Source organism: Zingiber officinale, chromosome 5A (assembly GCF_018446385.1).
Source record: "Zingiber officinale cultivar Zhangliang chromosome 5A, Zo_v1.1, whole genome shotgun sequence".
Lineage (NCBI taxonomy): Eukaryota > Viridiplantae > Streptophyta > Magnoliopsida > Zingiberales > Zingiberaceae > Zingiber > Zingiber officinale.
The window spans coordinates 43,254,113-43,278,794 of NC_055994.1; the positions used below are offsets into that span (position 1 = coordinate 43,254,113).

At 37.6% G+C, this 24,682-nt stretch overlaps 1 non-coding gene across 1 annotated transcript; it reads left to right on the top strand.

Annotated features, from left to right (window-relative positions):
* Positions 1-7,846: 7,846 nt before the first annotated feature.
* Positions 7,847-7,951, top strand: LOC121983627. Its single transcript, XR_006112650.1, has one exon. It is a non-coding gene; the product is annotated as a small nucleolar RNA R71 (small nucleolar RNA).
* The last annotated feature ends 16,731 nt before the right edge of the window (positions 7,952-24,682 follow it).

Genomic DNA, 24,682 nt, shown 5'->3' on the forward strand with positions numbered 1-24,682 from the left:
AAGTCAACCGAATCGGCAACTACAACTCCACGAAGGAACTTTGGGAGAAGTTCCTTGAGCTGCATGAAGGGACGTCCAAAGCCAAGCTCGCTAGACGAGATCTACTTCGTAATTAGCTCACCAGCCTGCGACTTGGGGAAGACGAGACAGTTGTACATTTGCACTCAAGGATAAAGGAAATCATCACCGGACTATTGAATCTCGGAGAAAAGGTAAGTAACCAAGATTCACTAAGGTACGCATTAAATTCTTTTCCGAGAAATTCAAAATGGGCGTCACTAGTAGATTCCTTTTACATTTCAAAAGACTTAGAAAAAATTTCATTAGAAGAATTCTTTTCTACATTTGAAGTGCATGAATCAAGATGTGCAGGTACGAAGGAGCCCAAGAACAACGTCGCCCTCAAAGCATCGAGAGATGAACCTGAGTCGGAGTCTTCTCTTGACGATGAGGAAATGGTAATGATGGTAAGACGGTTTAAAAATCTTTGTAAATCTAGGAAATCTAACCATCTACAGGGGAAAAAGAAAAGGACCATCCGCTGCTACCACTACGACGAAGAAGGGCATGTCAAGGACAACTGGCCCAAGCTAAAGAACAAGGACAAGGATAAAGGTAAGAAGCATGTCCAAAAGTGCAAGGCCCTATAGGCGATGTGGGACGATACGTCATCCGAATCGGAAGTCGAGGCGTTCTCCGGGCTCGTATTAATGGCGAGTCATCAAGACGACAACTGCGATTTAAGTTCTTCCGAGATGAGCATCGAGAGAATCGATGAAGGGGGAGCTACGTCGGAAGAAAGCAGCACTTCAGGGGGAGACACGAACAACAAGATCGACAAGGTAAGTCAGGTACGATCTCTTCCTCCTGATAAACTCTTTAAATTCGTTAAATTGTTAACAAAAGATTGCTGCAAATTAGAAAAGGAAAATACAAGTTTAAAAGTAATACTAGCTAAATCTTGCCCTCTAGAAGATTTACACAAATCAAAATTAGAAAATGAAAAATTGAAAACAGAAAATGAAAATTTGAAAATTCAAGTAGATAACTTGAAAAACCGTGCATGCTCATCTAATACGAATTTTAAAAAATACAATAATTTAAATTGGTATTTTCGATATCATAAGGGACAGATTAGAAATATTTCAAAGAAATATGTCCCTAAGAAATTTGTAGTCAATCAGTAGGTTAGAACTTATATTGTGTTCTAAAGTCCTGTCTGACTTGAACTTGAATTAATCAGATTTAGAGCTTTCAGTGAGAAAATTAGACATTAAGATTTCTTTATGAGGCTTTGACTAAGGAAGTGGTTGTTGCTCCAATAACCAAGAAGGCCTAATACCGCGCCATGACCTAGAAGCCAAAATATTGAAATAAAATTTTTAATTAACTTTCTGATAAAAATATTAAGGTAGAAATTTAATAATGCTTTAAAAAGTTTTTTAAACATTTTTTAAAATTTTTTTTACTTAAGATTTTTTTTGTAAAACTTACTTAAAAGTTAAAAGTTTTTTAAAATCAGAAATTTCTGCTTAAAATATTTACTTAGAAATTTTTTTGAGTTATTCCTTAGAAATTTTTCTTACCTAAAAAGTTTTACTTAGAAATTATTTAACTTTGAAATTTTTTGGAAAATTATTGTAAATTCTCTAACTTAGAATTGATTCAACCTAGAATTCTTGTTAAGAAAGTTAGAAATTTTTTAACCCTTAGATTTTTTTCAGAACCCCATTTTCTTTATGTGATCAAAGGGGGAGAAGGAAAAGTATAAGCTTAGGGGGAGGTAGACCAAAATTTAAAGTTTTTATTTTTTTTACACTTAATTTCAAAATTAGTTAGTTTATTATTATGTCTATTTTTACCCTACCTTAACTTGGATTGCTGTTGACCTCCGCAAGTGTACGGATATGTCGCAAGTAATAATAAAATATATCGAATACACAGGGACTGGAATAAGTACTAAAGATGTCTCAAAGCGAGTTAGCTAAACAACTAATCAATTGATTTACAAAGTCTAAGTGTAACTATGAAAGGTAAATAAAAGAATGAAAGAATAAGAAACAAGAATAAGGGCAATGATAAAGGTATGTTCTTGGAGTTTTGGTTTCTTTGTAATGTGAATTCAATGTAATGATCTACCAAATCTTATTTCTCAATTGTCCACCGCTTGTAGAAGGTTGTCGGTTCCCTCTTGCAATAGACAACAGACCTAGGACTAAAATATATCTAAATGCGATTAATTAGGAATGAACCCTATGTTATCCTTACACGGGCTTGCCTATCACGTGCATCCCTCGGAAAATCAACATAGAAATCACTACTTCTCAACCTTATTAGATATAAAGATTAATGCATCCAATCCATCCTACCCTCTTGAAATACCTAATTTCCCTCTCAAGATTTCCCCTCAAACGCCCTTACACGGGCATGTTCTTGTCACGGACGTCGCTCGAAAAATCGAATGAGAAGCAATCCATATAAGATCCACAAGATATTCAAACATTCAATCAAGCATGGTAATTAAGCCCTAATCACAATCTAAATTCATATGTTCTACAATGCTCTTATATCCCTAATGCATTCTCCTAACTCTATCAAAAGGTTTCATTAGTAAGCATGATCATGAAAACAAGTTAAGTTTAGCTTAAGCAAAAGTACCCTGTGCACAATGCAAATAAAACAACTCAAAACTCTTCAAGTTTCAATCTATGTCCTAGTCAAGTCGTCATCAAGTTTGAATTCCTAATGTTTCCGGTGATAGACAAGTAACCAGTGATAGACACTTACTTGCCACACACTTTGTTCATATTTCTCAATCAACCCAAGTTCTCAAAGGCGTGCTCAATCTCAAGATAAGCTAAGTAGTCATTTCCCCAATAACCTAACTCGGTCTCAAAGGGGTGACTAGCTAGATTCCACTCACGACAACTGTTTTTTATATCCCTTATTCACTTTTTTTTTTTTTTTGCTTTTTTCACATTTTTTTTATAAGTATTTGCATTGTGCAAATCTTATTCACAAATGTACTTTTAGCACAAATGTTGGGATATTTTGATTTTTTTCAAATGAGCTTACATGAGTTGAGCCTCATCCAGTAACCAAAATGAAGTTTGAGAAATCACCATGGAAACCAAGTACTAAACAAACAAGATGAATCATGACTATTTCAATGATATCAACCATTCAAGCATCAAGTATAGGTGTAGTAAAAATAAGATCCTTAAGGTCAAGCCAAGACTAAAACTCATCTCCATATGATATTTAGCTTATATCATGCTACCTAAGATAGAGAAAAGAGATACATTAAGCATACTACTAACATCACTTAAAAAATCATGAATCTAGATAATGAATGTGCTAACATTTAATCTTGAAGACAAGAAAGCATATAAGTGAAGTTTTGATGTTCTCAAGATATATGCCACAAGATTTCAAAAGATAGTCAAGTGACTATCAAAACAAGCAATCCAAGCAAGACAATCGAAATAAAATGCAGAGTAAAAACTAAACATGCAGAAAACAAGCAAAAACTAAAAACTAGAATGCAGAAAGAAAAATCAGGTTCGACGCCCCCCTAGACTTAAACTTTTCATCGTTCCAATGAAATCAATATGGTGGAGGAGGTGGAGATGGAGGAGGATGAGGAAAAGGATGCCTACGACGTGGTTGGCCAATGGGAAAACCTGGAGTTTCACTCAGGATTATATGATACTCAAACAAAGCATCTACTTGTTGGCTAGTGACATTCATGCTTTGCATAAAATCTCTCATTCTAGCTTGATCTGTATCATAATCCTGGAAAATTTAGCCACTTGACCTTGAAAATTCCTCGTGAATTGAAAGTGCTCTTGTACTTCTCTAAACTGATTATCTGATAAAGAGAAGCGACCTTCCAACATTCTTCGTTGGGCATCATGCTTCTCATGAAGCGATTCTAGAGAAGTACGAAAATTAGAAAAGTCAAATCTAGAGGAACCCGTACCATAGGCAAAAGAATGCCTAGCAGGATCCGGGTGTCTGGAGGGCTGCGGGTATCCAGATGTCAAGGGCTCAATGTGTGGCTCTGTGTCTCTAGATATGGAGGGGACATTCTCGGGGTCTACATCAGTGATTACCCAATTAGCTAGGTTACGAATGGAAGTTCGTTCGGGACAAGGAAGAGGTAGAGGAAAACCATTCCTCCTAGGAAATGCGAAACCGTTCTCATCCCGAATAATCATTTTCATGGCAAGACATGCATCCATGTCGATCATATCATTGCCATGAATAACTTCCAACCCATCTAAATCAAGTTCTAAGTTAATTGTTATTTGAGTAATCAACCCACCAAGAACTATTGATCCCAAAGACGCCCTCACAACTCTCTCTAAGGTTTGCAGAAAATGAAAACCAGAATCAAAATCGACCTTATGCAACATAGCCCATAGAGCATAGAGTTCTACTTTCTTAACGACTCCATCACGTTCCCCTCTACCAAAAATAGTTTTGCTCATGACTCGATGCAAATATCTAAAAACAGGGTTTTGCATGTGAGAAGCCTTGGCTCTAGAGGGCTCATAGGGATGATCTAATCCGGTGATAGAATTCCAAAAATTATTCCAATTAAACCTCGAGTCAAACCTCCGAGAGCTATCGAAAGACAATCCAAAACAAGTGTTGAAATCACTAAATGTCCTTTAAAATTCTTGATTCATTAATCTAAAGGTTATCTTGCCAACATAATCATCCTCATTGGCAAAATGGACATCTAGTGAGCTTAGAAACTCCAAAACAAGGTGAGGATAAGTAGGTAGATGTGTGTACAACATATCACTCCAATCTAAGAACCCAATCATCCAATCTATATCATCCCTAATTCCCATTATATCTAAAACAGTTGGGTCCATATACCTAGTACACACGATCTTTCTATTGACAAGAATTGCAAATCTAGTAATTTGATCATCATTTCTAAATACAATATTGAATTTGTTGTCATTACCTTCGTTGCGTGAGATCCTCTTTCCTTTGCCTTGCACTGGTTGTTTCCCTTTGTCTTTGGATGGTTCCTTCCCTTGGTCTCCACTACTAGATCCACCACCACCCTTGTGAAGTCTCTTCAATAGGTTGGACATATTGTCAAGCTTGAGTGGGGAAGGGTATTGTTTAGGGTTGGAGGAACTAGATCTTGAGGAAAAGATTTTAGGGTTACGAAAGTGGAGATCTTGGATCTAGGAGAAGAGAAGAATCTAGATCTAGGTGAAGTTTATGGAGAAGAAAGAGTTTTAGACCTAGATCCAAGAAGACTTGGAAGAAAGGTTGAGGAAGAAAGGAGTTTTGGAGAAAAGAAAGTGTTGAGATGAGGAGGGTGTGTGGGGGACACGGCCTGAATCTGGCCATGTATAGGCGACATGACCTGGTAAGATTTCTCCACACGGGCCATGTAGATCTACATGGCCCTTGCCTTCTCCTTCTCGGGTTGAGTCACACGGCCGTGCCAATTGGTACGGTCATATACTCCTTCCTCTCGGCTATCCTTGCATGTCCGTGTCTAGGGCACGACCTCACCAGCTTCCTTCTCTGGAATCAGCACACGGTCGTGTCAGATGACACGGCCAATGCATGCTTCTGCACTGGTTCCTTCACACGACCGTGTGTGAGACACGACCAAGAAGTTCTCCTCCTCTGGATTCTTCACACGGTCGTGTCTGAGACACGGCCATGCCCCTTTTTCTTCTCTGGAGACTCCACATGACCATGTCATGTAGACACGGCCCAAGCATCTCCCTTCTCTGCACCATAAGTTTGGTCGTGTACTGCACACGACCATGCTCTATTTTGCTCCACTTGATGAAATTTCTCCTTTCTAGCTCTTCCAACACTTCCATGCCAATGAAGAAATCACGGCCAGCTCATGGAAGTGAAATTTCAACCTGAAAATAAAGCAAAAAGAAAAGTAAAATACTACTAATGAATAATAGAAACATGGAATGAAACTAACTAAAAAGAACCCTTGGGTTGCCTCCCAAGAAGCGTTTATTTAAGGTCTTTAGCTCGACCAATCTTGATTACTCCTCTCTTTTCCTTGCCCTTGGAGGGCAGACATATTTGTCACTTTTGTTGGGAGGTCTCCTCCCAACATCTTCCATCACATTATTCTCTTCGTTTGGTGGCCTCCCATGAGGATGGAAATTTCATTCCTCCAATTTGTAAATGCTTGCCCTGCTACAAGCATTTAAGAGAGAAGAGAGATAGTTAGAAGCATTAGATAAATCATATTCCAACCATTCCTTACCGATTATCAAAGAAAGTTTATGATTCTTAACATCTATGATAGCTCCAGCTATAGCAAGGAATGATCTTCACAATATGATAGGAATTTTTGGGTCCTCCTCCATGTCTAAAACCATAAAATCTGTGGGAATTATACTCCCACCCACTTCTAACGGCACATCTTCTACGATACCCATAGGGTACCTGCAGGAATGATCAGTGAGTTGCAGTGTCATGGTAGTAAGTTTAAAGTTTTTGAGACCTAATTTATTACAAATAGAATAAGGAATGAGGCTAACACTTTCCCCCAAATCACAAAAAGTTTTCTCAATAAATTCAGTTCCTATATTGCAAGGAATATAAAAGCTTCCGGGGTCTTTCAACTTTGGGGAAGTGTTCTTTTCAAAAAGAGCTGCATTCCTCTGTAAGTGCAATGGTCTCTATATCTCCTTTCCTTCTTTTATTCGATATGATGTCCTTCAGGAATTTGGCAAACTTGGGCATTTGAAAGATTGCATCTATGAGTGGTACTTCAATGCATATTTCTTTCACCTTCTCCAAAAATTTGTCAAACTCTTCATCCTTCTTTAACATAATAAGTCTTTGAGGAAAAGGGACTGCTATACTTTGATGGTTAAGTGGAAGAGTCTCTTCAACCTTAGTGGTAATCTCCTCATTATCTTGAATCTGATTTGGTGTTGGAGGAGAGAGCTCTTCTTCAGTGTGCATCCCTTTTGGAGCAGTCACTTGGGGATCTCCCAAGGTCCGTCCGCTCCTAAGCTCAATTCTGTTGCAGTGCTCCATGGAATTGACATCAGACTTGCCAGGTAATTGTCCTGGTGCTCTAGAAGATGAGGAAGCTAGTTGGGAAATCTGACTTTCCAAGATCTTTTGATGTCTATCAGAATTATCCATTCTCTGAGTGAGCTTTAAAATGTCTTGTTTCATTTCATTCTGACTGGACATAATTTCTTCAAACATCTTTTCAATTTTAGACGTAGGAAAGCCTTGAGAAGATTGTTGCTGAAAATTTTGCTGCCCAGATTGAAAATTAGGCTTTGCCCCCATGGATGGTCCTTAATCTTGATTATTTCTATAGGAAAAATTGGGATGACTTTTCCATCCAGGGTTGTAGGTATTTGAGTATGGGTTGTTCTGCCTTTGATTGAAACCCATGATTGCATCACATTGCTCTAATTGATTGATTTGTACAGTGATAGATCTTAATGAACATGAGTCATTTGAATGTTTAGAACTTCCACATACTTCACAAGAAGAAACAATGGCATTGACCGTACTTGAGCTAGCTCCCATATTCTCAAACATTTTTGTAAGAGCATCCAGTTTTGTAGCCAATAAGGTCACTGCATCAACATCAAATTTTCCTGATGCTTTTTTTGTTGGGTTCATACAAGAATAGTCACCACTTCTTTCATTAGCCTATTGATGGTGGTTTTGTGCTACGCTCTCAATTATCTCCTCGGTTTCATCCAAACTCTTGTTCATAAGTGCCCCTCCAGCAGCTGAATCAAGGGATACCTTTGTATGATAGTTGATGTCGTTATAAAACGTATGTAGCACTAACCACCTTTCCAACCCATGGTGTGGGCATTGTCTAAGCATACTATTGTATCTATCCCAAGCTTCAAATAAAGATTCAAAGTCTGCTTTTTGAAGTTTGCAATAAGATTCCTCATATGAGCTGTTTTACTTGGAGGATAGAATTTGTCGAGGAATTGTTGCTCACATTGCTCCCATGTGGTGATGCTATTTGGAGCCAAAGAGTGTAACCATTGCTTGGCTCTATCTCTCAAAGAAAACCCAAATAATAGTAGGTGCACTGCCTCTGAAAGAACACCATTCATTTTCATTGTGCCGCATATTTTGTAGAAGACTTCCAAGTGTTGATTTGGGTCTTCATGCGGTCCTCCACCAAACTGATTTTGCTGCACCATAGATATAATTGCAGGTTTAATCTCAAAATTATTTGCTTCAACTGAAGGCCTTGAAATACTAGATCGAAAACCTCTAGCATAAGGTACTGCATAATCTTTTAGTGGTCTATTCGCCAAAATAGAATGTTCTTGTTCTTCTTGTTGTCTTTGCAGAATTTTTCTTCTATGAAATGTTCTGTCTATCTCAGGATCTAGAGGAAGAAGTTCTCCTACAAAGTTAGATCTTCGCATACACAAGAACAAGATAGCAAGATATGTTTACAAAAGAAAAAAAAAAGAAAGAGACTAAATCAAAAGAAAATAGAGAAAAGTTAGACAAAAATGTTAGAATCAAAAATGCAGAATTAGAATCACATTAAAAGGAATTGACAAAAATGTTATGCAAGAAAGGAAAAACTTATGAAAATAGAATTCTAACAATCAGTTACAACTATGCAAATGAAAAGAAAAGTTATGTCTAGATCTAGTCTAACTCAATTGAAAATCCCTAATGTTATAGCGTAGTCCCCGGCAACGGCGCCAAAAACTTGTTGACCTCCGCAAGTGTACGGATATGTCGTAAGTAATAATAAAAGATATCGAATCCACAAGGACTGGAATAAGCACTAAAGATGTCTCAAAGCGAGTTAGCTAAATAACCAATCAATTGATTTACAAAGTCTAAGTGTAACTATGAAAGGTAAACAAAAGAATGAAAGAATAAGAAACAAGAATAAGGGCAATGATAAAGGTATGTTCTAGGAGTTTCAATTTCTTTGTAATGTGAATTCAATGTAATGATCTACCAAATCTTATTTCTCAATTGTCCACCGCTTGTAGAAGGTTGTCGGTTCTCTCTTGCAATAGACAATCGAACTAGGACTAAAATATATCTAAATGCGATCAATTAGGAATGAACCCTATGTTATCCTTACACGGGCTTGCCTGTCACGTGCGCCCCTCAGAAAATCAACATAAAAATCACTACTTCTCAACCTTATTAGATATAAAGATTAATGCATCCAATCCATCCTACCCTCTTGAAATACCTAATTTCCCTCTCAAGATTACCCCTCAAACGTCCTTACACGGGCATGTTCCTGTCACAAATGTCCCTCGAAAAATCAAATGAGAAGCAATCCATATAAGATCCATAAGATATTCAAACATTCAATCAAGCATCGTAATTAAGCCCTAATCACAACAATCCACACTAGAAAGAATAGATATAAAACAGGGCAAAATCATAGAAATAGGTATTTTGGAAAATTCACAAGAGTTTACATCAAATTTCCATTACAAATACTACCTCCATCCTAGAACAAGAGATCTAATCCATGGAACAAAGAAAGAATCCAAAAGAAGAAGAAAAGATAAACATCTTGATCCCTAAATCCAAGAAAGATAGGGAAGAAAAGTTTATCTACGATAAAGACCATCTTTAGATCCAATCCTCTCTCCCCGGAGTCGAAATGTTGAAGATCCGCCCTTAGAATCACCGGAATCCCTCCAAGAAGGTGGAGGAACGCCCAAATCTTCAATTCCCCCCAAAAGGGAGAAGATCCTCATTCAAATCTTGAAGACACCTTTATATAGAGGTGGGGTTCGGGCGCCACACGACCCCGAGATAGTCGTGTGAGGTTCACACGGCCAGAGCCATTTCCTTCTCTTCCAACCTTACACGATCGTGTGTGGTACACGGCCGTGGCTTGCTTCTGCCAATGCTCCCCTTGCACGGTCGTGTAGATCTACACACCCTGCACTGGCTCTACCTCTAGAAACCTGGCACCGCTGTGTGGTGTACATGGCCGGGACCCTCTTGCTCACTGGAAGTCCTGCACGGTCGTGTGATGTACATGGCTAAGGCCTTCTTGGTCTCTGGAAATCTCACATGGTCGTGTGGTGTACACGGCAAGGGCTACATCTGGCATCAAATCTTTACACAGTCGTGTGAGGTTCACACGGCCATGGCAACTTCTATCTCTGCTGCATCCACACGGCCAAGGAACTTCACATGGCCTGGGCAACCCCCCATGACAGGGTCGTGTGGCTCACAGGGCTTTTGCCTTTCCTCCTTGTTCAAGTGTTAAAATCTTCTCCAAATTCAACTCCTGTGTACACAAAATGCACAAAAGCATATCTCCAAACAAAAAGAGTAAATATGCTCAAAAAGAAAGCTGGAAGTACGAAAGTGCGTAGATAAAGCATGTACAAAGTATGTGAATGTGTGTCAAAACATGCTAAACAAGTGCATACAATTTACGAACATCAGTTGCTCACATCAAAAAAGGGGAGATTGTTGGAATCCCAAGGTTGTTTTGGTGTGATTACCAAGATAAGTTAGGTCCTGTGTGTTTTTAACCTTGTGTCTAAGTGTGCAGGAGCTTAGGAGCACATGTAGTCGAGCGGAAGACGTAGCTAGCAAGAAGGATAGCACGCAATGCGTCCGAGGGATGAGGCGCTACGGAAGAGTACACCGACGGACGAGATGGAAGCGTGCGGTGGTTCCAAGGGACGAGAAGCCGGAGCGGAAGACTGCTCGAGGAGCAAGAGACGCAGCTAGCGAGAACGTAAACACAGGGTGTGACCAAGGGATGAAGACTGTGAATGAGTACGCTGATGGACGAGAAGGAAGCACGCGGTGATTCCGAGGGACGAAAAGCCGGAGCGGAATCTTGCTCAAGAAGACCGGAAGTTAGGTTCGAGTGAGCCCTATTCCGGATGGAAGAGATCACCCAAGTGAGCGGAAGACTCGGTCTTTGGCGAACGGAGCCAGAGCAGAAGACCCGGGCTGAAAAAGTCAACAGGGTTGACTTTCACAGCCGGGGCGCCCGGACCCCTCCAGGGTGCCCAGAACCCTTCTGGGCACCCGAAGTTGACTTTTTGACCAGATCACGATTGACACGATCTGAACGTTGGGGGATAAAGTTTTATCCCCCCAAGACGCCCGGAATCCTTTCAGGGCGCCCCGACCAAGGCTATAAATACAGTCTTGGTCTAGAAGCTTTCAATGAATCAGAACTCAAGGAATTCATTTCCAACACTTGTACGCTTCATTTCTATATTATCTTCTCTGTTTGTGCGCTTCATTGTTGTACGAGGCTTCTCCGCCTGAAGGAGTTTTTAGTGCGATTATCTTCCTTAGATTAACAACCTCCTCAGTTGTAATCAAGTCAATCCCTGTGTGCCTCGTCTTTTCTGATTTACTTTCTGTTTAGCTAATTTATGCAAGTGTTAGTTTAAGAGTTCGAGAAAAATTGTGCTTTTTATTTTTCAGGCTATTCAACCCCCCTTCTAATTTATGCAAATTTTAAGATATTAATTAAAGTTAAATTTTAATTAAAGTTTTAATTTTCAATTAATTAATTTTTTATTTATTTTTATTTATTTTTTAATTAATTAATAAAAGAAATATAATTTTTAAAAAATATTTAAATAACCTTTTTTAAAAAATATAATTTTTAAAATAGTTTTTAAAATAATTTTTTAATATAATTTTAAATGAACTTTTTTAAAAGAATTTTTACAATAATTTTTAAAAGGGGTTTTAAAAGAATTTTCAATTTATTATTAAAATATTTTTTAAAAAAATGAAATATTTTTTTATATATTTAAAATAATTTTTAACAGATTTTTAAAATAATTTTAAAATAATTTGTTTTTAAATGATTTTAAAAATATTTTTTAATTGATTTAAAATAATTTTTAAAATGCTTTTATTTTTTTATAATTTTAAAATAATTTTTAAAGGAATTTTTATATTGTTTCAATCTTTGTGCTTTTAATTTAGTTGAATTTTTAATTTAATTTAATTTTTTAATTTGCCTTAATCATCTCACGCGATATAATTGTTAAACCAAGGTTTTCTTATAGTTTTGGTAGATGAATTAAGTTGATTCTTTGGGGTTGGTTTAAGTTATATTAGATTTATGTTTACCTTTGAATTCATCAAGCAAACATTATTTGAATAAATTTCTAGGATGTGGTAAGTCACCAAGACATCATTAAAGTAACTACGTGCTTCAAGATTTTTCAAATAGTCCTGCCCAAAGAACTTAATACAAAACTTTAGTCTAACCAGTTTTGATTAGTTAGGGGTAGCATTAGTTAGTTTTACTAAGTCAAATGTACTAGGTCGAACACATATGATTCTTCCTAAACCTACTATCATCCCAAACTTTTCTAGTACTGTTTGCCAAGTTAAATTAATCCTAATTTTTTTAGTCCTAATTACTCATACTAGGTAAAGTTCATATTCTTGAGATGCCAACAATTTGGAGTCTCCCCCAGAATTATAGAATATTATGTTGGATTTGTTTCAATTTGTTTTATAGTTGAAATATGTTTGGTAGTTAGGGGTAGTTTTAGTTAGTTTCACTAACTCAAATGTACTAGGTCGAACACATATGATTCTTCCTAGACCTACTATCATCCCAAACTTTTCTAGTACTGTTTGCCAAGTTAAATTAATCCTAATTTTTCTAGTCCTAATTACCCTTACTAGGTAAAGTTCATATTCTTGAGATGCCAACTAATTTGGAGTCTCCCTCTAAATTATAGAATATTAAGTTAGCTTTGTTTCGATTTGTTTTATATAGTTGAACTATGTTTGGTTGTAGTTTTCTTTGTAAGTTTTTTTTTTTAAGTTTTGATTGGATTTGTAATTATAGTTTGGTTTTGTAAGTTTTTTTGGTTTATTGAAATTATTCAGGGATTTATTTGTTTTAATATAATGAATTTTATTTTTGGGTACATAAAATTATTTTTATCCATTTTGATTTAACAAGTAATATTTGGGTACCCAAGTTTTGACTTGGTTTTTAGTTTGGCAAAAAAAATGAGATAAATATTTTATTCGAACCATTTTTATATCTGAGTCCAGATTTATTATAAACTAACTTTTGTGATCAAAGAATGGGGTTAAGGTTTTTGGATGTAAGATACAACAAATTAAATATTAAGTGTTAGTGGAGAAATAACCTTATTAAATTTTTTAGAAATTTTTAAAAAATTTATGAAATTTAAACGGAGTCCGTATGGCACGTTTTAAGAGAATGGGTTGATTGGGCTAGGAGAAAGCTTGTTTGGAACATCCAATTAAAGTGGGAATTGTTTGAGTTGATTAAATCTTAATTAACCTAAGTTATATATGTTAATTTAAGTTTTTGCCCCAATCTCACCCAAACCCTTTTCTTCTCCTCTCTTCGCACTGTCCCGATTCCCCCATGCCAACCTCATGTCTCCATTGAAGTCATCGCCTGAACATCGGTGCCAACCATTGAGAGGGGGAGATGCTTGTATAGCCATCTCTTTGTCGATGTTGTACCACGGATCGGTGCAAGACGCAACTACGACAGGAGCGGTGACCAATCCTTCGGCGGGGTGCTTGCGCCACCATTGCCCTATCGCCTCACTGAGCATCGGCGTCGATCGACCGCCACTCCTTCCTAACACTAGAGCGACATCTCCTGGCACAGCTGAGCTCATCTCCCGTCTCCCTTGCTTCGAGCCCTAGCACCATTTTGGCACCGCCAACCACTAGATCCCTACCTTTAATCACCAATATAGCTTCAAGATCGGTGTTGGACCACATCCCTGGTCCGACATGAAGTTTTTGACCAAGTTGTACTAATCCGGCAATGTGACCGAAAGGTAAGGGTTGAGTATTTGATCTTGTGCTCATTTGAGGAAGTGTTGATTTTGATTTAGGGTGTGTTGGGTTGTAGATCTTTGGCTGTGGTGATCCCTGTGGTGTGGTTCACAGCAGGATAGAACCACTAATTCCGGTAGAGGTCAGCAGCTTCTGTCCCTCACAAAGCTAACTAGTCGATGGCCACCCTCCTATATGCCCTCCCTCCGGTGGCAAATTCAGCGACGACAATGACAAAGAGGGTGAGGGTTGTAGGATATAGGGCCTAGCGATGAGAGATTGTTCCCTTGAGGTAGCAATGCACCACCCGCCACCCCTTTCCGTTCGACACCACCACCTCTTGCTAGCTTAAATACCTCACCACCTCCATCTCATCAAAGCTTTCATCGAAACCCTAGAAATCACCACCCCCTATTGTCTCTTCCACCCTCTGCAACAAGAACAAGATCAAGATGACAGTTTTAATTTGGTGATCTCTCTTTCTCTTCTCCTTCTTCCATCATCAATCCAACAAAGCCAGAGGGGGAGATAAAGAAATTGAGGGAGGCGGACAGCAATTGTTGTGCACAAAAATTTAAATAGATGTAGGGTTCAGGTATTTGTATTCCCGATGCATGAGTTCTAAAGTGGGAAAAAAGACAACGTTAATAATTTCATTGACAACGATTTTTACCGTTGTCTTATTATGACAACGATAACGGTTTATGCACCATTGTGTCAAGTATTGTGAAAATATTCTTTTTCATTTAACCATTGTCCCAAATATTATTACAACGGTTCCTTTTGGATAACTGTTGCATCAAAAATAATAATTTTTTCAACAACTATTGTCTTTTGTCAAATTTACAATGATTTTTCCTAAAATCATTGTCTTTGTGGTGTTATCTTTGTGAAATTTTTGTTGGAACCCCAAGGTTGTTTTTGGTGTGATCAACCAAATTAGGTTAGGTTTTGTTATGTTATGACCTCTGTGTCTAAGTGTACAAGAGCTTAGGAGCACAGGAAGTCGAACGGAAGACGCGGCTAGCGAGAAGGATGGCACGGGAGAGAGCCAACAGGCTCGGTGCGTCCAAGGGATGAGACGTTGTGGAAGAGTACACCAGTGGACGAGAAGGACGTGCACGACATTTGAGGGACGAGAAGCAGGAGCGGAAGTCTGCTCGAGGAAAAGGCCAAAAATTGGGTTCGGGTGAGCCCTATTCCATTGGTTGAAATCACCCAAGCGATCAGAGCAGCGGAAGAGATAGAGTGGAGCTATGGAGCTGCTGTTGGATTGAGACCGCGCTAGAGGGGGGGTTAATAGCGCTCGTGGCTAAATTGTACGTTTATCGGAATCGTGAAACTATCGGAGTTAAAACACGCAACGGAAAGTAAACAAACACATAGAAAGACAAGCTATTTACTTCGTTCGGAGCCTAAGGCGACTCCTACTCGAAGGCCCGCGATCCTTGATCACTTCCGGTGGGCAACAACTATAAGCTTGATAAGAATTACAAAATACAATGGAAGTATTAAAATAACTTTGTACCGACAACTTAAGAAAGAAGAAAATGGAGCTCCGGGTCGTCGGAATGTTGTAGCAGCACTTCGGAATAACTTTGTTAGCAGCACGTTGAAGACAGAGAGCCTGGAACTTGATATCTTGAAGTGCTGGTTGAAACCCCCTTATAAAGGGTGTTGAAGGCGTCTTGAAGGCTGTTCAAGGCGCCTCCATGCTGCCGAGTCTTCTGCGTGGATCAAATCTGATCTGGTCGAACTTCATCCCTTTAAGGCACCTTATAACCTGCTCAAGGCGCCTTCCAAGGCACCTTATACCCTCACCAAGGCGCCTCCATTGAAGCTTCGTAGCCAGGTCAGCTTTTGCAGCCGAGGCGCCTCCAAGCCCCATGGAGGCGCCTCAGACACTGTTCATTCGAGTTCTTCTTTGTGTTTTTGGTACCTGCAAGTATGTTAATCCAAAAATACCTGCACCACAAAGTTAATACAAAATAATAGTATGAATATGAAGTAATGACAGTCTCCGGACTGTCCGGGTCTGACTTCGGATTTCCAACCGGAAACCCTACGTCGACCCGACGCCTACTGTTCCCTCTACGGGGAACGCGTCCTCACCTACTCCACTCAGGAGATTTACTTGATGCCAGTCCGGTCCTCCAGACCGACTGGACTTTTCGCCTACGGTTACCACCCCCTAGGACCTAGGGTTACCGCCCCCTAGGGTTTTTCTCCACCTAGGGTTACCACCCCCTAGGACCTAAGGAGACCGACTGGACTTTTCGCCTACGGTTACCACCCCCTAGGACCTAGGGTTACCGCCCCCTAGGGTTTTTCTCCATCTAGGGTTACCACCCCCTAGGACCTAAGGTTGTCGCCCCTTAGGGTTTTCTTCCACCTAGGGTTACCGCCCCCTAGGACCTAAGGTTGCCGCCCCTTAGGGTTTTCCTCCACCTAGGGTTACCGCCCCCTAGGACCTAAGGTTGCCGCCCCTTAGGGTTTTCCTCCACCTAGGGTTACCGCCCCCTAGGACCTAAGGTTACTCCCCCTTAGGATTTGCCTTCACCTAGGGTTACCACCCCCTAGGACCTAAGGTTACCCCCCTTAGGATTTTCCCCTGCCTATCCGCAGTTAGGACTTTCCTGAAACCTTATTTAACCACGTTAGATAACAAGGAATCTTAACTTTGAATCCCTTTGCCATTATCAAAACTGAGGTTTGATCGTCGGATGCTTACTGCACCAACAATCTCCCCCTTTTTGATTATGGCAACCGAAATTCAAAGTTAAATAAAAATACAATAGAGATGCACATAAATAAGCACAGGCATAAATAAAGCATAGGTACATTCACAACAAAATTTTTGTTTTAATTTTCTTTGAATTTTAATTTATAATTTTCTTTGAATTTCTTCCTACTCTCCCCCTTTGCCATATATCAAAATACCCAAGAGAGTGAAGAAAATCTAGGCCTTAGCTTAACTTTCAAAGATAATTTTCAATCTTATCTTTCAAAGAGAAAAATAGAGGGTTAAACACTTAGTTCTTCTTGTAAGACTTTTAGCTAGGTGAAATCATAATTTTGAAAGCAAAATTCTTCATTTAGTTTGAGAGATACTTTTAGCTGAGATAAAGTTATTTTGTCTTTAAACAGTAACTTAGCAAATTTTTGTGATATCAAAAAGATTTAGTTTTTCAAAAAAAATTATTTTGATGAAATTTTGAGAATGTTTTGGAAAATACTTAGCATTTTCAGCAGAACTTAGTATTTGAAAACAATTGCTTTGAGAGACACTTAGCTAAATTCTTTTTTTTAAACACTTTAAAAAGTACTTAGCTAAATGTTTTTGAAAAAAAATATTTAGCTAACTTTGAAAATACTTAGCTATGTTTTCAGCTTAAAAATGATTGCGTTGAGAAAATATCTTGCCAAGATAATTTAAAAGTTAGGTTATAAATAATTTTAATTTTAAAGCTAAGTTAAAAATAGCTTGAATTTTCGAAGATATGCCAAAAATAGTTTTTAATTTTAAGGTCAAGTCAAAAAAATTTTAAAGAAAAACTAATTTTAAAACCGACTCAAAATCACTCCCCCTTAATTAATGCCTTAATAAATTTTTGAGTTCAGGAGTTCAAGCATGAGAGGTTAAAAAATTATTTTCCTAATTTTCCATCTCACTCATTCTAGATTAACAAGCATGTTTAGCATATGAGTGAGTGTGAGATGGAGTTTAATTTAATTTATAGCATTGAAAATATCAATTAGAATTCCAAATAAGTGAACATTATTTTGAAGATTTAAAAATTAATTGGGTTAAGAATTTAATAACTTCTGAAAAGGGTTTTGAAATTAATTTTTCAGAGGATATTTCAAATGATTTTTCAAATAATTTTTTAAGTAGTTTTCAAATAATTTTGAAATTAATTTTTCAAGGGATTTTTCAAATGATTTTTCAAAAGATTTTGAAATGATCATTTTTCAAATGATTTTACAAATAACTTTTGAAATTAAGTTTTAAAAGACTTTTAAAATGATTTTAAAAATATTTTTCAAATAATTTTGAAATGATTTTGAAAAGATTTTTCAAATAAATTTAAAAGAATTTTGAAATTAAGTTTTAAAGATTTTGAAATGATTTTGAAAAGATTTTTCAAATAAATTTAAAAGAATTTTGAAATTAAGTTTTAAAGATTTTGAAATGATTTTTCAAATAAATTTAAAAGAATTTTGAAATTAAGTTTTAAAGATTTTGAAATGATTTTGAAAAGATTTTTCAAATAAATTTTAAAAGAATTTTAAAATTATGTTTTAAAGATTTTGAAATGATTTTGAAAAGATTTTTCAAATAAATTTAATAGAATTTTGAAATTAAGTTTTAAAGATTTTGAAAAGATTTTTCAAATAAATTTAAAAGAATTTTGAAATTAAGTTTTAAAGATTTTGAAATTATTTTGAAAAGATTTTTCAAATAAATTTAAAATAATTTTGAAATTAAGTTTTAAAGATTTTCAAATGATTTTGAAAAGATTTTTCAAATAAATTTAAAAGAATTTTGAAATTAAGTTTTCAAGATTTTGAAATGATTTTGAAAATATTTTTCAAATAAATTTTAAAAGAATTTTGAAATTAAGTTTTAAAGATTTTGAAATGAATTTTGAAAAGATTTTTCAAATAAATTTAAAAGAATTTTGAAATTAAGTTATAAAGATTTTGAAATGATTTTTAAAAGATTTTTCAAATAAATTTAAAAGAATTTTGATATTAAGTTTTAAAGATTTTGAAATGATTTTGAAAAGATTTTTCATATAAATTTAAAATAATTTTGAAATTAAGTTTTAAAGATTTTGAAATGATTTTGAAAATAATTTTCAAATAAATTTAAAATAATTTTGAAATTAAGTTTTAAAGATTTTGAAATGATTTTGAAAAGATTTTTCAAATAAATTTTAAAAGAATTTTAAAATTTAGTTTTAAAGATTTTGAAATGATTTTGAAAATATTTTTCAAATAAATTTAAAAGAATTTTGAAATTAAGTTTTAAATATTTTGAAATGAATTTTGAAAAGATTTTAAAATAATTTTGAAAAGTTTATTAAAATAATTTTGAAATTAATTTTGAAAAGATTTTAAAATTATTTTAAAAATATTTTTTAAAATAATTTTGAAATTAATTTTGAAAACATTTTTAAATAATTTTGAAATTAATTTTGAGAAGATTTTTAAATAATTTTAAAATTATGTTTTAAATCAATTTTAATTTCTTAGTCATCTCACCCGGTCTAAATTTTCAATCAGGGAACCCTATAATTGTTGTGAGATGAATTGAGGTTCAATTTAAGGGCTTGGTTTAACTTTGTGTTAGATTCAGGTTTAGCTTTGGGTTCAACAAATAAGCATTCTTTGGATAAATTTCTGGGCTATGGTGAGTCACAAGGAACTCATTAAAGTAACCATGCCTTCGAGGTTTTCCAAATAGTCCTACCCATTGAACTTAATACTAAACTTTGGTCTAACTAGTTAGGATCCATTTAAGGGTAGCTTCGGTCAGTTCCACTTGGCCAAATGCACCAGGTCGAAGTCATATCTTCCTAGACATGCGATGCCCAAGCTTCCCTAACGTACTATCATCCAAAAACTTCACCAGTACCGTTGGTTAAGTTAAACCTAGCCCGTTTTGATCTAACCTTAATTACCCTGCCGGGTAATATACTCTTGTTTTACCCATTTCGGGTAGATTAGGTTCAGTTACCCTGTCGGGTAGTTCAGTTGGGGGTGCCAGCGAGTCTGGATCCTCCATCTATTTTTATTTAACTTAAGTTGAAATTTACTTTTAATTTTGAATTAATTTCGAATTGAATTTTGAATTGAATTTAATTTCAAATTTTTAATTGAATTTTGAATTTTGAATTTAATTTCAAATTTAATTTAAATATTAATTTGAATTATGTTCTTAATATTGTTTTTCTATTAGCTCCCCCTGGATCATAGCCTCGATATGGTCTATCAAGGTAATAGACTTGATCCTTGGGGACCCAATAGTGACCAGTTCTAACTTGATTAACCAAGTTGGATTTTGGCACCCATGCTTGGAGAATTTTTCTATTATTTCTATTAACTAGCGATAAATATGATTTGTATTTTATTTTAGTTTTAAATCCAAGTCCAGTTTTGTTGTAAACGGCTCGCTGTTTTCCAAGAATCAGATCCAGATTCTTGGAGCCCAAGGTGAACCGTTCCAACGTGTCCTTGAGTTCTTTAATTTGAGCTTTCAAATTTGAATTTTCTTCCTCAAGTTGTTGGACTTGAGTTGAACTTCCAATTTGAACTGACTCAGTTAAAGAGGTCGAGTCAGTCGCTTCCTTAAGGGTTGTTACTTCCTTTTGGAGCGACTTAACCCGGACATTGGATTTAGCCAACTTTTTTACTAAGGTAATAATTCATGCAAGTTATCTAATTGAAATTCTGCGAGTAGTGAACTTACAGTGGGTTTTGGTCCTTCGGAAACGAATGCGGATTCGTGGCTTCGATCAGACTCAGTCTCGGATTCGCTCTCGGTTTATGACTCATACTCGGACTCAGTTTCCGCCACGGTTGCTAGTACAGGTAGAGCGAGGAAGCTCGTCGGTTCTTCTACGTCTGACCCGGATTCATCTGAAGACTCGGACCATATCTTTTCCTCTGTCTTACTTGCACATGCAACCATCGTAATACCTTCCTCGGCCGAAGTAGTATTATTCTGCTCATCTAATTCAAATAAATCATTTATTAAATTATGCTTACTTACTTGAGCGTTGGAAGTGCCCTCGTGTAGTTTCATCAACTTTTGCCACAACTCTTTTGCACTTGTGAAGGGGCCGATACGGTTTAGTTCTTCATTGGTTAGGCCACATTGTAGCATGCAGGTTGCTTTGGCATTGGCTTCAACTTTTTTTATTGTGCTAGAATCCCAGTTGATGCATGAGATAAGTTCTCCGGTGTCGTCACGTGGAAGTTTGAGTCCGGTCTGGATGATGATCCACATCTCGACTTGCGTCTTGAGGTGGTATTCCATCCGGTTCTTCCAGTATCCAAAGTCCTCGCCAGAAAAGAGCGGCGGTCGGACGGTGTAGAATCCTTCTTGGAATGCCATTTTAAAAGAACCTTGCACACAAAAAAATAGCAAAAAAAAATGTACCAGGACTTGATCCTGGATTAGCAGTGCGGTATGGAAGGATAGAAATAGAAGTTCACCAGTTTCGAGAAAAAATAATAAAATATTATTAAAAAATATTTAAAAAATATTATTTCAAATTTTGCCAAATTCAATATTTTATCAATACTAATAACCCGTGAAAGTATGAAAATGAATTTTTCAAAAATAATTTTGGAGGGAAAAAACGAATGGCGTATTATTTTTACCCTATACACACGACAAAGCCACAAAAAATTCTTGAATGGTGGTTGCACCAGTTCAAAGCGACCCCGCTCTGATACCAATTGTTGGATCGAGACCGCGCTAGAGGGAGGGTGAATAGCGCTCGTGGCTAAATTGTACGTTTATCGGAATCGTGAAACTATCGGAGTTAAAACACGCAACGGAAAGTAAACAAACACATAGAAAGACAAGCTATTTACTTCGTTCAGAGCCTAAGGCGACTCCTACTCGAAGGCCCGCGATCCTTGATCACTTCCGGTGGGCAACAACTATAAGCTTGATAAGAATTACAAAATACAACGGAAGTATTAAAATAACTTTGTACCGACAACTTAAGAAAGAAGAAAATAGAGCTCCGGGTCGTCAGAATGTTGCAGCAGCACTTCGGAATAACTTTGTTAGCAGCACGTTGAAGACAGAGAGCCTGGAACTTGATATCTTGAAGTGTTGGTCGAAACCCCCTTATAAAGGGTGTTGAAGGCGCCTTGAAGGCTGTTCAAGGCGCCTCCATGCAGCCGAGTCTTCCGCGTGGATCAAATCTGATCTGGTTGAACTTCATCCCTTTAAGGCATCTTATAACCTGCTCAAGGCGCCTTCCAAGGCACCTTATACCCTCACCAAGGCGCCTCCATTGAAGCTTCGCAGCCAGGTCAGTTTTTGCACCCGAGGCGCCTCCAAGCCCTATGGAGGCGCCTCAGACACTGTTCATCCGAGTTCTTCTTTGTGTTTTTGGTACCTGCAAGTATGTTAATCCAAAAATACCTGCACCACAAAGTTAATACAAAATAATAGTATGAATATGAAGTAATGACAGTCTCCGGACTGTCCGGGTCTGACTTCGGATTTCCAACCGGAAACCCTAGGTCGACCCGACGCCTACTGTTCCCTCTATGGGGAACGCGTCCTCACCTACTCCACTCAGGAGATTTACCTGATGCCAGTCCGGTCCTCCAGACCGACTGGACTTTCCACCTAGGGTTACCACCCCCTAGGACCTAGGGTTACCGCCCCCTAGGGTTTTTCTCCACCTAGGGTTACCACCCCCTAGGACCTAAGGTTGTCGCCCCTTAGGGTTTTCTTCCACGTAGGGTTACCACCCCCTAGGACCTAAGGTTACCGCCCCTTCGAGTTTTCCTCCACCTAGGGTTACCGCCCCCTAGGACCTAAGGTTACCCCCCCCCCTTAGGATTTTCCTTCATCTAGGGTTACCACCCCCTAGGACCTAAGGTTACCCCCCTTAGGATTTTCCCCTGCCTAACCGCAGTTAGGACTTTCCTGAAACCTTATTTAACCACGTTAGATAACATGGAATCTTAACTTTGAATCCCTTTGCCATTATCAAAACTGAGGTTTGATTGTCGGATGCTTACTGCACCAACAGCTGCTAGAGGCACCTTTAATAGGAGTTGAAGGCGCCTCCGTGACCTTCAGGCAGAAGGTGCCTTCAACCAGCCATGGCTATGGAAGGCGCCTTCGACTAAGCAATCTGGCTATTGGCTGAAAGGATAAAGTTTTATCCTGTGCCACGCTGGAAGTGCCTTCCAGCCCTATGGAAGGCGCCTTCAGCCTAAGGATAAGTTTTTCCAGGGGCTATAAAAGGACCCCTGGACCTAGGAAAGGGATAACAACTTCTGTATTGATGTTCTAGCAATAATATGAGCTATTAACGAGTGTAAAAGGCTTCTCCGCCTTCAATGAAGGAGATTTTTAAGAGTTGTCATTTGTCTTGGATTAACAACCAGCTAGGTTATAACCAACTAAATTCTGGTTCCTTTTACTGTTTTATTTAAGTTGTTATTTCTTTTTAATTTTATTTTCTATTGCTACTAACATAAGTTGAAAGAATGAGAAGGTATTGTTTTAAGTGTTTCAGGCAATTCAACACTCTCCAGCCAGCCGACTCGGAACAACAAGTGGTATCAGAGCCTAACAACTTCAGGAGGTCTAACCACCGAATGAAGCACACGAGATGGTCGGTTCAAGCATCCATCCACCAAAGTTCGAGGGGGGATTTCGTTAACTGGAAAAATAAAATGGAGGAATTTTTAAGGACTAATTTTGAATTATTTTTAATAATGGAGTTTGATTTTGTAGCACCCGAAGGTAAAGATAAATACCACTGGACGAAAAAGGAGCAAGCTGATTTCGTGACAAATGGGAAAGCATAGTTATATCTGCTAAGCGTTTTACTGCCACAAGAAGTCAGTCGGATCGGAGTCTACGAGTCTGCGAAGGAGCTCTGGGAGAAGTTTCTGGAACTACATGAAGGAACCTTGGAGATAAAACTCGCAAGACAAGATCTGCTCAGAAACTATATCAGCAACATCAAACTAGAACAAGGCGAAACAGTTGCACACCTTCATTCAAGGATCAAGGAGCTCATCACTAGACTCACAAATCTCGGAAAAAAGATAAGTAACCGAGATTCGCTAAGGTACACGCTTAACGTATTCCATAGAAGTACTGAATGGGCATCATTAGTAGATGCCTATTACATATCTAAGGTTTTAGATTCAACTACTTGAGAAGAATTATTTTTAACTTTTGAAGTGCATGAATCGAGATGTGTAGGTACGAAGGAGCTGAAGCACAACATTGCCTTTAAGACAACAAGGGACGAACATGAGTCAGAATCCTCTCTCAATGACGATGAAATGGTAATAATAGGAAGGCATTTTAAAAAGTCACATAAATAAAAAAAACTAACCATCCGCAGGGTAGAAAGAAATGGACAATCAAATGCTACTACTGCAATGAAGAAGGGCACGTTAAAGATAGCTACCCTAAGTAAAGGAACAAGGACAAGGACAAAGGAAAGAAGCTTGTCCAAACGAATAAGTACAAGACTCTAAAGGTGACGTGAGACGAAATGTCGTCCAAATTGGAAGTTGAAGATTTCTCTAGACTTGCATTAATGGCAAGTCATCAAGAAGATGAACACGAAGCAAGCTCGTCCGAAATAAGCATCAAGAGCATCGATGAAGGGGGAGCTTGATGTGCATAGATATTATGATCGTTTATGCATATTTTAACGCACATTCACTTGCTTTATTTGTATAAATTCTTCACACGATCATCTCTCCTATTGTTTATTTAGTATTAATTACTCTTTTATCGGAGATCTGCTCTTTATTTGATTTTATGTTGACAGGGATAACTTTTGGAGCGAAAATGATGATTATCGACGCATCAAAGCAAAAGCAGAAAACCACTTGACACCGGACGTGCAACCCTGCACAGCCGTGTTGCCATTCCTTAGAGAGAGCAACACACGACCATGCGACCTCGCACGACCGTGCCTCATGACTAGAATCGAAGGAAGACATGGTCTTGCGGATCTCGCACGGCCGTGCCTCTCTACCCGAAGAAGGGGAGGAGCTGGCCGTGCGGATCTCGTACGGTAGTGCCACTCTACGCGAAGAAGGGAAGGAGCTGGTC